This window comes from Mya arenaria, chromosome 1 (assembly GCF_026914265.1).
Source record: "Mya arenaria isolate MELC-2E11 chromosome 1, ASM2691426v1".
Classification (NCBI taxonomy): Eukaryota; Metazoa; Mollusca; class Bivalvia; order Myida; family Myidae; genus Mya; species Mya arenaria.
Window position 1 is genome coordinate 21,644,561 of NC_069122.1, and position 13,804 is coordinate 21,658,364.

The window sequence follows — 13,804 nt, forward strand, 5'->3', positions numbered from 1 at the left end:
AAGAGAAAATCGGCTCCTTTTTTTTAAATGTTCTCTGGTTTTGGTTCCAAAGTTCAAAAATGTTTCATTGCATGACTCGTATGTAAAAAACATCAGTGAAACAACCAAAAGCGTTTGTCATGCTTCTGTCGCATGTTTTGGTACTGCTACGTCACAAATATTAGATACCACTATAACTTGAAGCCATTGTCTACACTTGATACCACTATGACCTGATGACATTGTCTACATTAAAACAGGTATTCTGATAAAATGATACAATGATACATGACACATTTGTATTAAAGTTTTATTCATCCTTGATGTCCAGTCCAGAGCCCTAGAGTTCCTTTATCATGCTGTCAAGGCGTTCTACCACTGCCGGTGCGAGCAGATCCTTCCATGCACCGGCTTTACCTGCATAAAGAATAAAGAACTGTTCACGATACGTTCAAGTGACATTTAAAGTAAAATAGTGTAAAAACAAAGTGATTCTTTCAACTACTAGTGGGTTTTATCTTACACAAATTTAAAGCACTCGGTATTGTCGGCACATTTTGTGACATCTAAATTTCAGCGATTTAAGTAGTAGATGAAAGACGGTTGACAAAAGATCAGATCCTAGCTTTTCATATTTCCATTCCAATTTTTTTATGGCTTAAACCGTTACTAACGTTATAAGAAAAATGCACCAAACATCAATTTTGGAGCAGAAATATAAAAATCTGCTATCTGATCTTTTGTCATCAGTCTTTTATCACTGTTTTTCAGACATTTATGCAAAATTGTGCTCGTTCCAAGACAATTCTTTTGTCAAAACGTTTAATCTGTGAGAGTGCAGCTTTAAAGGTCTGATTATCATTTAAGCCTGTCAAACGTACATCCTATAACAGAGCATTTTGTTTACCTCCAGCAGTTTTAGCAATTAAGTTCACAGATGATAAGGTTTTTGTTCTCAATCCAGACACACTATAATGCTTCTATGCTTGATATTTCGTAAAATGGAATATCGACAATAACGTTGTAAGAAGGGATTTCAGATTTTTTTAAGAATAGCCCTGTTTTCCTAAGCGGAAGTGCGTTTATAGTAGGTAGATGTACTTGATGATATGCAAATGGGCATAACCAGGTGGACGGAGAATATACTATATATAAAGACCAGTCGACCCATGTAAGGTCGAGTATGCTTTTCTCTGAAGGAATCTGTTGGTCTTGTTGGGCTCGGTTGCACAGTTAAGTTAGAAACAACTGCCGGATCGGATTTGCCTTACCCACGAGTTTCCCAGGCCAAGACTAGGGTGGAGTCTTCTCGGAGGGGAAATGAGTGCGTTCGTATTACGCAGATGTACTTGATGATATGCAAATTGGCATAACCAGATCTCCGTCGGGACGGACAATATACTATATATAAAGACCAGTCGACCCATGTAGGGTCGAGTATGCTTTTCTCTGAAGGAATCTGTTGGTCATGTTGGGCTCACACATTACAAGAGTACTTGTATTTCATTTTCAATGATATGTTTGTTTACATTCCAATTTTTGAGTTTCTGATTGAGTCTTTGTGATATCCGCCCAAATATAAGATATTGATTAAGGTTTCATAACGTGTTTAGAGGTTAACAAACCCAAATTAATCATGTTATTATCATTCAATAAAAATTGTCGACTTTCACTTTGGACACAGGTACATTAAGCACATGAGAATTCGTCACTAGCAGCATTATTGAATTGCTTATTGCACACTCTTAACAGTAGTTAAAAAAATGTTTTATAGAATAAAATCGTAATTAATGCACGCCCTGTCACGCTGTCCCGACTTTTGCTACGAGTTAAAAATTCCCCATATGTCGAGGGGATGTGAGGATATGTCGCCATGTGGTGTAATCTAGTCGAACTATTGTCGTCATTCCTCGCATATTGTCGGGATGGGCAAACGAGATTATTTTTGTATCTTTTTAAATAATTGCATCCAACATATCTCTTAACTCACTCATTGTCATACTGCCGTTGAGCACGATGTCGTCTTTTGTCGTAGATTATCGGCTGTTCTCGACATCCGAAACTAACTGTCGAATTATGGCGACACAATACGATGCAAGTCGGGTACCGCTCAAATTGCTGTGACATAGTGTGCAAACTATCGATGGATTTCTATTACATTTCTTCGAGTATTTACGTTAACGATACGACAGAACGCGAGTTCTGTACGTGCTTGACACCATCAAGTGGCATCGCCCGCCAACGAGGAGCCACGGCGTTGTCAAGCAGTCATTGTTTGCAAATAGTATACCGAGATATAGTTACTAATGCTACATATTCATATTTATCATGTCAACCATTTATTTTGCAAATGCTGAGAATTCGTACATAATTCGCATTCAGTTGAAATAAGTCAATAAACTCAAACTAAGTCCGGTTAGCGGAGTGATTCGCGGCCTGGGCGCATGTGAGTTTGGTTTGTGGCCACCAAGCCGGACAAGTGGGTTCCATCCGGGGGTACTCCGATTCCCCCCACAACACAAGACCACACTCTCGCTTAATATCGTACCGAAGAGAGTGATTAATATGATGTTGTAATAACTTCTTTCACAATCGTTGTAAAATAAATAAGTAATAAACTAAGTCATACTAATACCGCGCGTGTCAATGTCGCAATGTACCTTGAACCGTACTAATACTCTCGCTAACTTGCAATCCCGTCTTAATGTCGCAGAACTATCAGGCAAGTTTCGTACTACTGTCACAGAAACACTGAATGTTTCTTTTTTCTGCCTTCCATTATATCGAAGGAATATCGTAGAAGTAGAAATACCGTGCAAACATTTGGTCACAACTCGCAACCATTTGTGGCGATAAAGGACGAGTTTATAACACGGCGTTTATCGCCATATGTTGCAAGAAATGTCGTGGTGTGAACTACGGGTAGCGAGAGGACCCATCTCTGCCACTGACATTTTACATAATAAGATGTTAATTGCATTGAATGCATAATAAGCATTTTTTCTAAAACGATCACGTCAAAATGATTTATTACAACGATTAAGCAGCCGGACGTCGAGCTCATTTGCTTGAACTGTGTATATATTATATTCTAAACTCAAATAAAACATGGCCAGATAGTTATTATAGGTATTATTCTCATATGAGTTCGGTGATTCAAACCAACCTTTGTTCATGAATCCCCCTCCTGCATTGTCGATTGGTTTGATAATATTCCTCCAATAGGAAAGGTTCACCATGTCATTACTGCGCATGCTATCCACGTGGCAATGGTTGCATATCCGGTCTACCTCATCGTCAGACAATTCGCGGCCAAGAAACTCGGCTATCTGACGACACCCATTTTTCGTATCCTGTAATTTAAATTAAGTTATAAAGTGAAAAGGTTTATACTTGTTTCGTACAACTATTATTTCATCCCCAATTTGATGTGTTTAATGTACGAAATGTCTAGACGAGTCGACAAAACATGAACATACTAAACACATTTCAAACGCGGCTACATGTGTTTATTTAATATTTCAATCTTTAATCAAAACATTTCAAGCTCAGACATACTTTAATTAAATCCTCGTATTTTAAAAACAGCATGTTGGCAGAAGATGACCGTTTTTCCCAGAAGCCGAGCACGTGTTTAGGCCAGTATCCATAGTAAACTGTAAAACAAACACTGCAACAGCTCAGTAGGCCAGTATCCATAGTAAACTGTAAAAGAAACATCGCAACAGTAGGCCAGCATCTATCCATATAGCGAACTGTAAAACAAGCATTGTAACAGCTTAGTAGGCCAGCATCTATCCATATAGCGAACTGTAAAACAAGCATTGCAACAGCTTAGTAGGCCAGCATCTATCCATATAGCGAACTGTAAAACAAGCATTGCAACATCTTAGTAGGCCAGCATCTATCCATATAGCGAACTGTAAAACAAGCATTGCAACATCTTAGTAGGCCAGCATCTATCCATATAGTGAACTGTAAAACAAGCATTGCAACAGCTTAGTAGGCCAGCATCTATCCATATAGCGAACTGTAAAACAAGCATTGCAACAGCTTAGTAGGCCAGCATCTATCCATATAGCGAACTGTAAAACAAGCATTGCAACAGCTTAGTAGGCCAGCATCTATCCATATAGTGAACTGTAAAACAAACATTGCAACAGCTTAGTAGGCCAGCATCTATCCATATAGTGAACTGTAAAACAAGCATTGCAACATCTTAGTAGGCCAGCATCTATCCATATAGCGAACTGTAAAACAAGCATTGCAACAGCTTAGTAGGCCAGCATCTATCCATATAGTGAACTGTAAAACAAGCATTGCAACAGCTTAGTAGGCCAGCATCTATCCATATAGTGAACTGTAAAACAAGCATTGCAACATCTTAGTAGGCCAACATCTATCCATATAGCGAACTGTAAAACAAGCATTGCAACAGCTTAGTAGGCCAGCATCTATCCATATAGTGAACTGTAAAACAAACATTGCAACAGCTTAGTAGGCCAGCATCTATCGATATAGTGAACTGTAAAACAAGCATTGCAACATCTTAGTAGGCCAGTATCTATCCATATAGTGAACTGTAAAACAAGCATTGCAACAGCTTAGTAGGCCAGCATCTATCCATATAGCGAACTGTAAAACAAGCATTGCAACAGCTTAGTAGGCCAGCATCTATCCATATAGTAAACTGTAAAACAAGCATTGCAACAGCTTAGTAGGCCAGCATCTATCCATATAGTGAACTGTAAAACAAACATTACAACAGCTTAGTAGGCCAGCATCTATCCATATAGTGAACTGTAAAACAAGCATTGCAACAGCTTAGTAGGCCAGCATCTATCCATATAGCGAACTGTAAAACAAGCATTGCAACAGCTTAGTAGGCCAGCATCTATCCATATAGTGAACTGTAAAACAAGCATTGCAACAGCTTAGTAGGCCAGCATCTATCCATATAGCGAACTGTAAAACAAGCATTGCAACAGCTTAGTAGGCCAGCATCTATCCATATAGCGAACTGTAAAACAAGCATTGCAACAGCTTAGTAGGCCAGCATCTATCCATATAGTGAACTGTAAAACAAGCATTGCAACAGCTTAGTAGGCCAGCATCTATCCATATAGTGAACTGTAAAACAAGCATTGCAACAGCTTAGTAGGCCAGCATCATAGCAACAGCTTAGTAGGCCAGCATCTATCCATATAGTGAACTGTAAAACAAGCATAGCAACAGCTTAGTGGGCCAGCATCTATCCATATAGCGAACTGTAAAACAAACATTGCAACAGCTTAGTAGGCCAGCATCTATCCATATAGTAAACTGTAAAACAAACATTACAACAGCTTAGTAGGCCAGCATCTATCCATATAGTGAACTGTAAAACAAACATTGCAATAGCTTAGTAGGCCAGCATCTATCCATATAGTGAACTGTAAAACAAACATTGCAATAGCTTAGTAGGCCAGCATCTATCCATATAGCGAACTGTAAAACAAACATTGCAATAGCTTAGTAGGCCAGCATCTATCCATATAGTAAACTGTAAAACAAACATTACAACAGCTTAGTAGGCCAGCATCTATCCATATAGCGAACTGTAAAACAAGCATTACAACAGCTTAGTAGGCCAGCATCTATCCATATAGTGAACTGTAAAACAAGCATTACAACAGCTTAGTAGGCCAGCATCTATCCATATAGCGAACTGTAAAACAAGCATTACAACAGCTTAGTAGGCCAGCATCTATCCATATAGCGAACTGTAAAACAAGCATTACAACAGCTTAGTAGGCCAGCATCTATCCATATAGCGAACTGTAAAACAAGCATTACAACAGCTTAGTAGGCCAGCATCTATCCATATAGTGAACTGTAAAACAAACATTGCAATAGCTTAGTAGGCCAGCATCTATCCATATAGTGAACTGTAAAACAAACATTGCAATAGCTTAGTAGGCCAGCATCTATCCATATAGTAAACTGTAAAACAAACATTGCAACAGCTTAGTAGGCCAGCATCAGCTTAGTAGGCCAGCATCTATCCATATAGCGAACTGTAAAACAAGCATTACAACAGCTTAGTAGGCCAGCATCTATCCATATAGTGAACTGTAAAACAAACATTGCAACATCTTAGTAGGCCAGCGTCTTTCCATATAGTGAACTGTAAAACAAACATTGCAACATCTTAGTAGGCCAGCATCTATCCATATAGTGAACTGTAAAACAAACATTGCAATAGCTTAGTAGGCCAGCATCTATCCATATAGTAAACTGTAAAACAAACATTGCAACAGCTTAGTAGGCCAGCATCTATCCATATAGCGAACTGTAAAACAAACATTACAACAGCTTAGTAGGCCAGCATCTATCCATATAGCGAACTGTAAAACAAGCATTACAACAGCTTAGTAGGCCAGCATCTATCCATATAGTGAACTGTAAAACAAACATTGCAATAGCTTAGTAGGCCAGCATATATCCATATAGTGAACTGTAAAACAAACATTGCAATAGCTTAGTAGGCCAGCATCTATCCATATAGCGAACTGTAAAACAAACATTGCAACAGCTTAGTGGGCCAGCATCTATCAATATAGCGAACTGTAAAACAAGCATTGCAACAGCTTAGTAGGCCAGCATCTATCCATATAGTAAACTGTAAAACAAACATTACAACAGCTTAGTAGGCCAGCATCTATCCATATAGTGAACTGTAAAACAAACATTGCAATAGCTTAGTAGGCCAGCATCTATCCATATAGTGAACTGTAAAACAAACATTGCAACAGCTTAGTAGGCCAGCATCTATCCATATAGTGAACTGTAAAACAAACATTACAATAGCTTAGTAGGCCAGCATCTATCCATATAGCGAACTGTAAAACAAACATTGCAACATCTTAGTAGGCCAGCATCTATCCATATAGTGAACTGTAAAACAAACATTGCAACATCTTAGTGGGCCAGCATCTATCGATATAGTGAACTGTAAAACAAACATTACAATAGCTTAGTAGGCCAGCATCTATCCATATAGTGAACTGTAAAACAAACATTGCAACATCTTAGTAGGCCAGCATCTATCCATATACTGAACTGTAAAACAAGCATTGCAACAGCTTAGTAGGCCAGCATCTATCCATATAGTGAACTGTAAAACAAACATAGCAACAGCTTAGTAGGCCAGCATCTATCCATATAGTGAACTGTAAAACAAACATTGCAACAGCTTAGTAGGCCAGCATCTATCCATATAGTGAACTGTAAAACAAGCATTGCAACGGCTTAGTAGGCCAGCATCTATCCATATAGTGAACTGTAAAACAAGCATTGCAACAGCTTAGTAGGCCAGCATCTATCCATATAGCGAACTGTAAAACAAGCATTGCAACAGCTTAGTAGGCCAGCATCTATCCATATAGCGAACTGTAAAACAAGCATTGCAACAGCTTAGTAGGCCAGCATCTATCCATATAGTGAACTGTAAAACAAACATTGCAACAGCTTAGTAGGCCAGCATCTTTCCATATAGTGAACTGTAAAACAATCATTACAACAGCTTAGTAGGCCAGCATCTTTCCATATAGTGAACTGTAAAACAAACACTACAACAGCTTAGTAGGCCAGCATCTTTCCATAAAGCGAACTGTAAAACAAACATTACAACAGCTTAGTAGGCCAGCATCTATCCATATAGCGAACTGTAAAACAAACATTACAACAGCTTAGTAGGCCAGCATCTATCCATATAGCGAACTGTAAAACAAACATTGCAACAGCTTAGTAGGCCAGCATCTATCCATATAGTGAACTGTAAAACAAGCATTGCAACATCTTAGTAGGCCAGCATCTATCCATATAGTGAACTGTAAAACAAGCATTGCAACAGCTTAGTAGGCCAGCATCTATCCATATAGTGAACTGTAAAACAAACATTGCAACAGCTCAGTAGGCCAGCATCTATCCATATAGTAAACTGTAAAACAAGCATAGCAACATCAGTAGGCCAGTAACCATAGCTAACAAATATTACACCATTAAAATCATATAAATCGTATGAAATGTTTATTATTTTCATGTTCGTACTTCATGTGCTATGTATTGACAAAAATATAAAGGCTTAAACAAAAATGATATCAAAATCTCACTGTACTGACTGGTATAGGTCAGACCAAAATGTATGTTTGTTATTTTGACCGACGGTTAAGGTTATGGTCATGAGCGTTTTTGTTCCCACGTTCGTACCGAGGCACAACATATAACTCAGAAATATGTTTAATATTGTATCTTAAAAAATAAAAGTAACATTACCCTCTCCTTTCACAAACATTTGCACGAATTTGTCAAAACGGTTTTCGATATCGTCCAGACCGTCTCCCCACAGCATAAAGCGTAAAATGATGTTACAACATCCTTAGGGTTCCGGGCAATGTAGATTATCTGAAAAAAGTTATATAACTTAAATGACATCTATATAGTAATTCAATAATTATACACAAGACTTTAAATAACAATTATTGCAAGAAAAAATCTAATATATACTATGTAATATAAATAACATAATTATTAGACTGAATATCACACAAATGTGTGATACATATCACACTTGTAATCCTGGAGGGATATAATTACCTTTCCCTTGCCCTCTTGCAACTGTTGAGGCAACAGGAAAAAGGGCAGATGGCATTTGATGAAGCGGGGAGATGACATTTCCTCGACATACTTTATACCTGAACAATGAGAAGGACATTTGATGAACCGCAAGTAGGATATCTTCAATACCTTCACATCAACAAAAAATATACTTGAATAATGGAATGTGGCATTTGGTCAATCGAAAGGAAGAAATATCTTTAACATTGTTTATATAAACTGTCCAACAACAGTTTGACGTTGAAAATGGCATAGCGTTTTTAATACTATATAGTGTTCAACCTTTATAATACGGAAATCTGTCGTCTTTGATGTCGATCATAGGAAAACGCTCATCTAGCTGTGTCGATAGTGCTTTCTTAAAATCGAGCGTTCTTATCAGGTACGTCAGCTCCTGGGTCAGGGTCGTACCTAGATAAATGAGATGTGTTGCAGCTTCTCATATACAGGTATATATAAGTCATCAAATGTATTGCATTCATTTGATCACGGGTCATGTTGGCCTATTTCAGATATGTATTGTGTGATTTTATATTTCTTTGAATAAACTTTCCTCTTATTTTTATATACAGTGATAACCGCCAATTTGTTTAACGCTGGACTCTAGCATACTGTTATATATGTAAGTATATGATAAGAATGCATTACAATTTAAACGTGGTTAATAGCTCTAAAACCGGCTATAAGGACATACCTACACCAACCATAAATGCTGATTTCAATGGAGATAAACATGACCTAGACTCATATTTACATGAACTGTTAAAACCAATAATTTATAAGTAACGTTGAATTCACATACCTGATCTTGGGAAACTGCAGACCCAAATATCGTTGGGCCTGATATCCATGGTACCAATAAGCTCTGCCTCATTATTGACCATTGGTATTCCTTTGTAGACGCGTCCTTTAATAAGAATTTTTTCTTGCTTCGCATCTTTATTTGTTTCCAACGAAGCTTCATGACTTTCTTTTTCTGCCATTTTGAAATCATATAAACTGTGCTACTCTATTCCCGTAATATGCTACCAATTCATGCCGAGATATGTGGGTTAAGAAGGGAAAATGTTATTAATAATCATGCTCGTCTTTAAATGTGGGTCAAATAATCAAGGTCTAATCTAGGAGAATTTTATAGGCTAGGTTATCAGATAAACAAACTATCACTCGTGCAGAGGGATGCTGTACCTGTGTTAAATATAACTGAAGTAATACTCGGCATTTGATATGCCATAAACTTGTAAGGATGTTCTTTGACATAAAAGGTTTCCACGCTGCATCATTTTACGATATGAGCCGCATCGCGCGATCTTGGGCCTTTGGACATATATTTGCTATTATTATGTTTTAAGTTATTCTCAAGATACGTGTACAACTTACAAGTGAAACCATGTATTGCGCATTTTTAATACTGAATTCGATGCCATTCACATGGCGTCGTAAAGAAAGCACATTTTTCAAATGACATGCAAAATTAGCACATCAATATGATATATCATTTTCTTAACACAGAAGCTTTAAGGAACATAAATTAAGAAAAAACATTATGATTCATTTTTGTATTTTAATACATTGTGCCGATTTAAACACAGACAATGAATTCAGTAAAACTAGGTCGGGACGAAATTCATAGTTGCTATGGAAACATGAGTAAATCCATGATCATAAATCGACGAGAAAATGATGCACCAATGACAAACCTTTAAAAGAAAAAGGTTTGGAAGAAATTGATATATAAAGAAAAAAAATCATTATTTTGGGCATTTTTTTATTAATAACTATTTCATTTGTAATAATTTTGTCCGAAGGCCCAAATTCGATACGGCTCATATATTAAACAATAGAGTTTATGACACTCCGACAATCAATACAGAAACTGTTCGGGAGAAGATGAACAGTTCAAATATAAAACTTACCATAAACTACCGTAGAGTCAAGGTAAATGTTAACTTTTCTGCCAAGTTTCGTTTATTTTTTCGACTTAGCTTGTTTTTGATTAATGCATCTATATAAACGTAAAATCTATTGGCTGTGTGCTCTTGTTGGCTGTCTGCGTCTCTTGTTGGCTGTTCATTGTCTTTGTTACTTATTGGGTGGCTGTGTCGCTTGTTGGCTGTTCATTGTCTGTGTTACCTATTGGGTGTCCGTGTCGCTTGTTGTCAATGTATATTATTTATTGTTGCTCTCTATTGGCTGTATGCTCTTGTTGGCTGTCTGCGTCTCTTGTTGGCTGTTTATTGTCTTTGTTACCTATTGGGTGTCTGTGTCGCTTGTTGGCTGTTCATTGTCTGTGTTACCTATTGGGTGTCTGTGTCGCTTGTTGGCTGTTCATTGTCTGTGTTACCTATTGGGTGTCTGTGTCGCTTGTTGGCTGTTCATTGTCTATGTTACCTATTGGGTGTCTGTGTCGCTTGTTGGCTGTTCATTGTCTGTGTTACCTATTGGGTGTCTGTGTCGCTTGTTGGCTGTTCAATGTCTGTGTTACCTATTGGGTGTCTGTGTCGCTTGTTGGCTGTTCATTGTCTGTGTTACCTATTGGGTGTCTGTGTCGCTTGTTGGCTGTTCATTGTCTGTGTTACCTATTGGGTGTCTGCGTCGCTTGTTGGCTGTTCATTGTCTGTGTTACATATTGGGTGTATGCGTCGCTTGTTGGCTGTTCATTGTCTGTGTTACCTATTGGGTGTCTGTGTCGCTTGTTGGCTGTTCATTGTCTGTGTTACCTATTGGGTGTCTGTGTCGCTTGTTGGCTGTTCATTGTCTGTGTTACCTATTGGGTGTCTGTGTCGCTTGTTGGCTGTTCATTGTCTTTGTTACCTATTGGGTGTCTGTGTCGCTTGTTGGCTGTTCATTGTCTGTGTTACCTATTGGGTGTCTGTGTCGCTTGTTGGCTGTTCATTGTCTTTGTTACCTATTGGGTGTCTGTGTCGCTTGTTGGCTGTTCATTGTCTGTGTTACCTATTGGGTGTCTGTGTCGCTTGTTGGCTGTTCATTGTCTTTGTTACCTATTGGGTGTCTGTGTCGCTTGTTGGCTGTTCATTGTCTGTGTTACCTATTGGGTGTCTGTCGCTTGTTGGCTGTTCATTGTCTATGTTACCTATTGGGTGTATGTGTCGCTTGTTGGCTGTTCATTGTCTGTGTTACCTATTGGGTGTATGTGTCGCTTGTTGGCTGTTCATTGTCTTTGTTACCTATTGGGTGTATGTGTCGCTTGTTGGCTGTTCAATGTCTGTGTTACCTATTGGGTGTCTGTGTCGCTTGTTGGCTGTTCAATGTCTGTGTTACCTATTGGGTGTCTGTATCGCTTGTTGGCTGTTCATTGTCTTTGTTACCTATTGGGTGTCTGTGTCGCTTGTTGGCTGTTTATTGTCTGTGTTACCTATTGGGTGTATGTGTCGCTTGTTGGCTGTTCATTGTCTGTGTTACCTATTGGGTGTATGTGTCGCTTGTTGGCTGTTCATTGTCTGTGTTACCTATTGGGTGTCTGCGTCGCTTGTTGGCTGTTCATTGTCTGTGTTACCTATTGGGTGTCTGTGTCGCTTGTTGGCTGTTCATTGTCTTTGTTACCTATTGGGTGTCTGTGTCGCTTGTTGGCTGTTCATTGTCTGTGTTACCTATTGGGTGTATGTGTCGCTTGTTGGCTGTTCATTGTCTGTGTTACCTATTGGCTGTCTGCGTCGCTTGTTGGCTGTTCATTGTCTTTGTTACCTATTGGGTGTCTGCGTCGCTTGTTGGCTGTTCATTGTCTTTGTTACCTATTGGGTGTCTATGTCGCTTGTTGGCTGTTCATTGTCTTTGTTACCTATTGGGTGTCTGTGTCGCTTGTTGGCTGTTCAATGTCTGTGTTACCTATTGGGTGTCTGTGTCGCTTGTTGGCTGTTCATTGTCTGTGTTACCTATTGGCTGTCTGTGTCTCTTGTTGGCTGTTCATTGTCTGTGTTACCTATTGGGTGTATGTGTCGCTTGTTGGCTGTTCATTGTCTGTGTTACCTATTGGGTGTATGTGTCGCTTGTTGGCTGTTCATTGTCTGTGTTACCTATTGGGTGTCTGTGTCGCTTGTTGGCTGTTCATTGTCTGTGTTACCTATTGGGTGTCTGTGTCGCTTGTTGGCTGTTCATTGTCTGTGTTACCTATTGGGTGTCTGTGTCGCTTGTTGGCTGTTCATTGTCTGTGTTACCTATTGGGTGTCTGTGTCGCTTGTTGGCTGTTCATTGTCTGTGTTACCTATTGGGTGTCTGTGTCGCTTGTTGGCTGTTCATTGTCTGTGTTACCTATTGGGTGTCTGTGTCGCTTGTTGGCTGTTCATTGTCTGTGTTACCTATTGGGTGTATGTGTCGCTTGTTGGCTGTTCATTGTCTATGTTACCTATTGGGTGTCTGTGTCGCTTGTTGGCTGTTCATTGTCTGTGTTACCTATTGGGTGTATGTGTCGCTTGTTGGCTGTTCATTGTCTGTGTTACCTATTGGGTGTGTGCGTCGCTTGTTGGCTGTTCATTGTCTGTGTTACCTATTGGGTGTCTGTCGCTTGTTGGCTGTTCATTGTCTGTGTTACCTATTGGGTGTCTGTGTCGCTTGTTGGCTGTTCATTGTCTGTGTTACCTATTGGGTGTCTGCGTCGCTTGTTGGCTGTTCATTGTCTGTGTTACCTATTGGGTGTCTGTGTCGCTTGTTGGCTGTTCATTGTCTGTGTTACCTATTGGGTGTCTGTGTCGCTTGTTGGCTGTTCATTGTCTGTGTTACCTATTGGGTGTCTGTGTCGCTTGTTGGCTGTTCATTGTCTGTGTTACCTATTGGGTGTATGTGTCGCTTGTTGGCTGTTCATTGTCTGTGTTACCTATTGGGTGTCTGCGTCGCTTGTTGGCTGTTCATTGTCTGTGTTACCTATTGGGTGTATGTGTCGCTTGTTGGCTGTTCATTGTCTGTGTTACCTATTGGGTGTCTGTGTCGCTTGTTGGCTGTTCATTGTCTGTGTTACCTATTGGGTGTCTGTGAGACATAATTATATACGATGACAAAGAAATGACATGTGTGAGTTTATATCACGTGACAACGACTTACAAACTCATTCCAACAGCTGGAGGGAGTGAATGTATTTAAAAAGAACACATGATCACATATTTCTTAAAGATAATTATATATTGTTCTTCATATATTAATTATTGAGTTATTT

General features: G+C 39.0%; 1 pseudogene; it reads right to left on the reverse strand.

Moving 5' to 3' along the window:
- Positions 1-319: 319 nt before the first annotated feature.
- On the reverse strand, positions 320-9,707 carry LOC128225509 (sulfotransferase 4A1-like; annotated as a pseudogene).
- Positions 9,708-13,804: the final 4,097 nt, after the last annotated feature.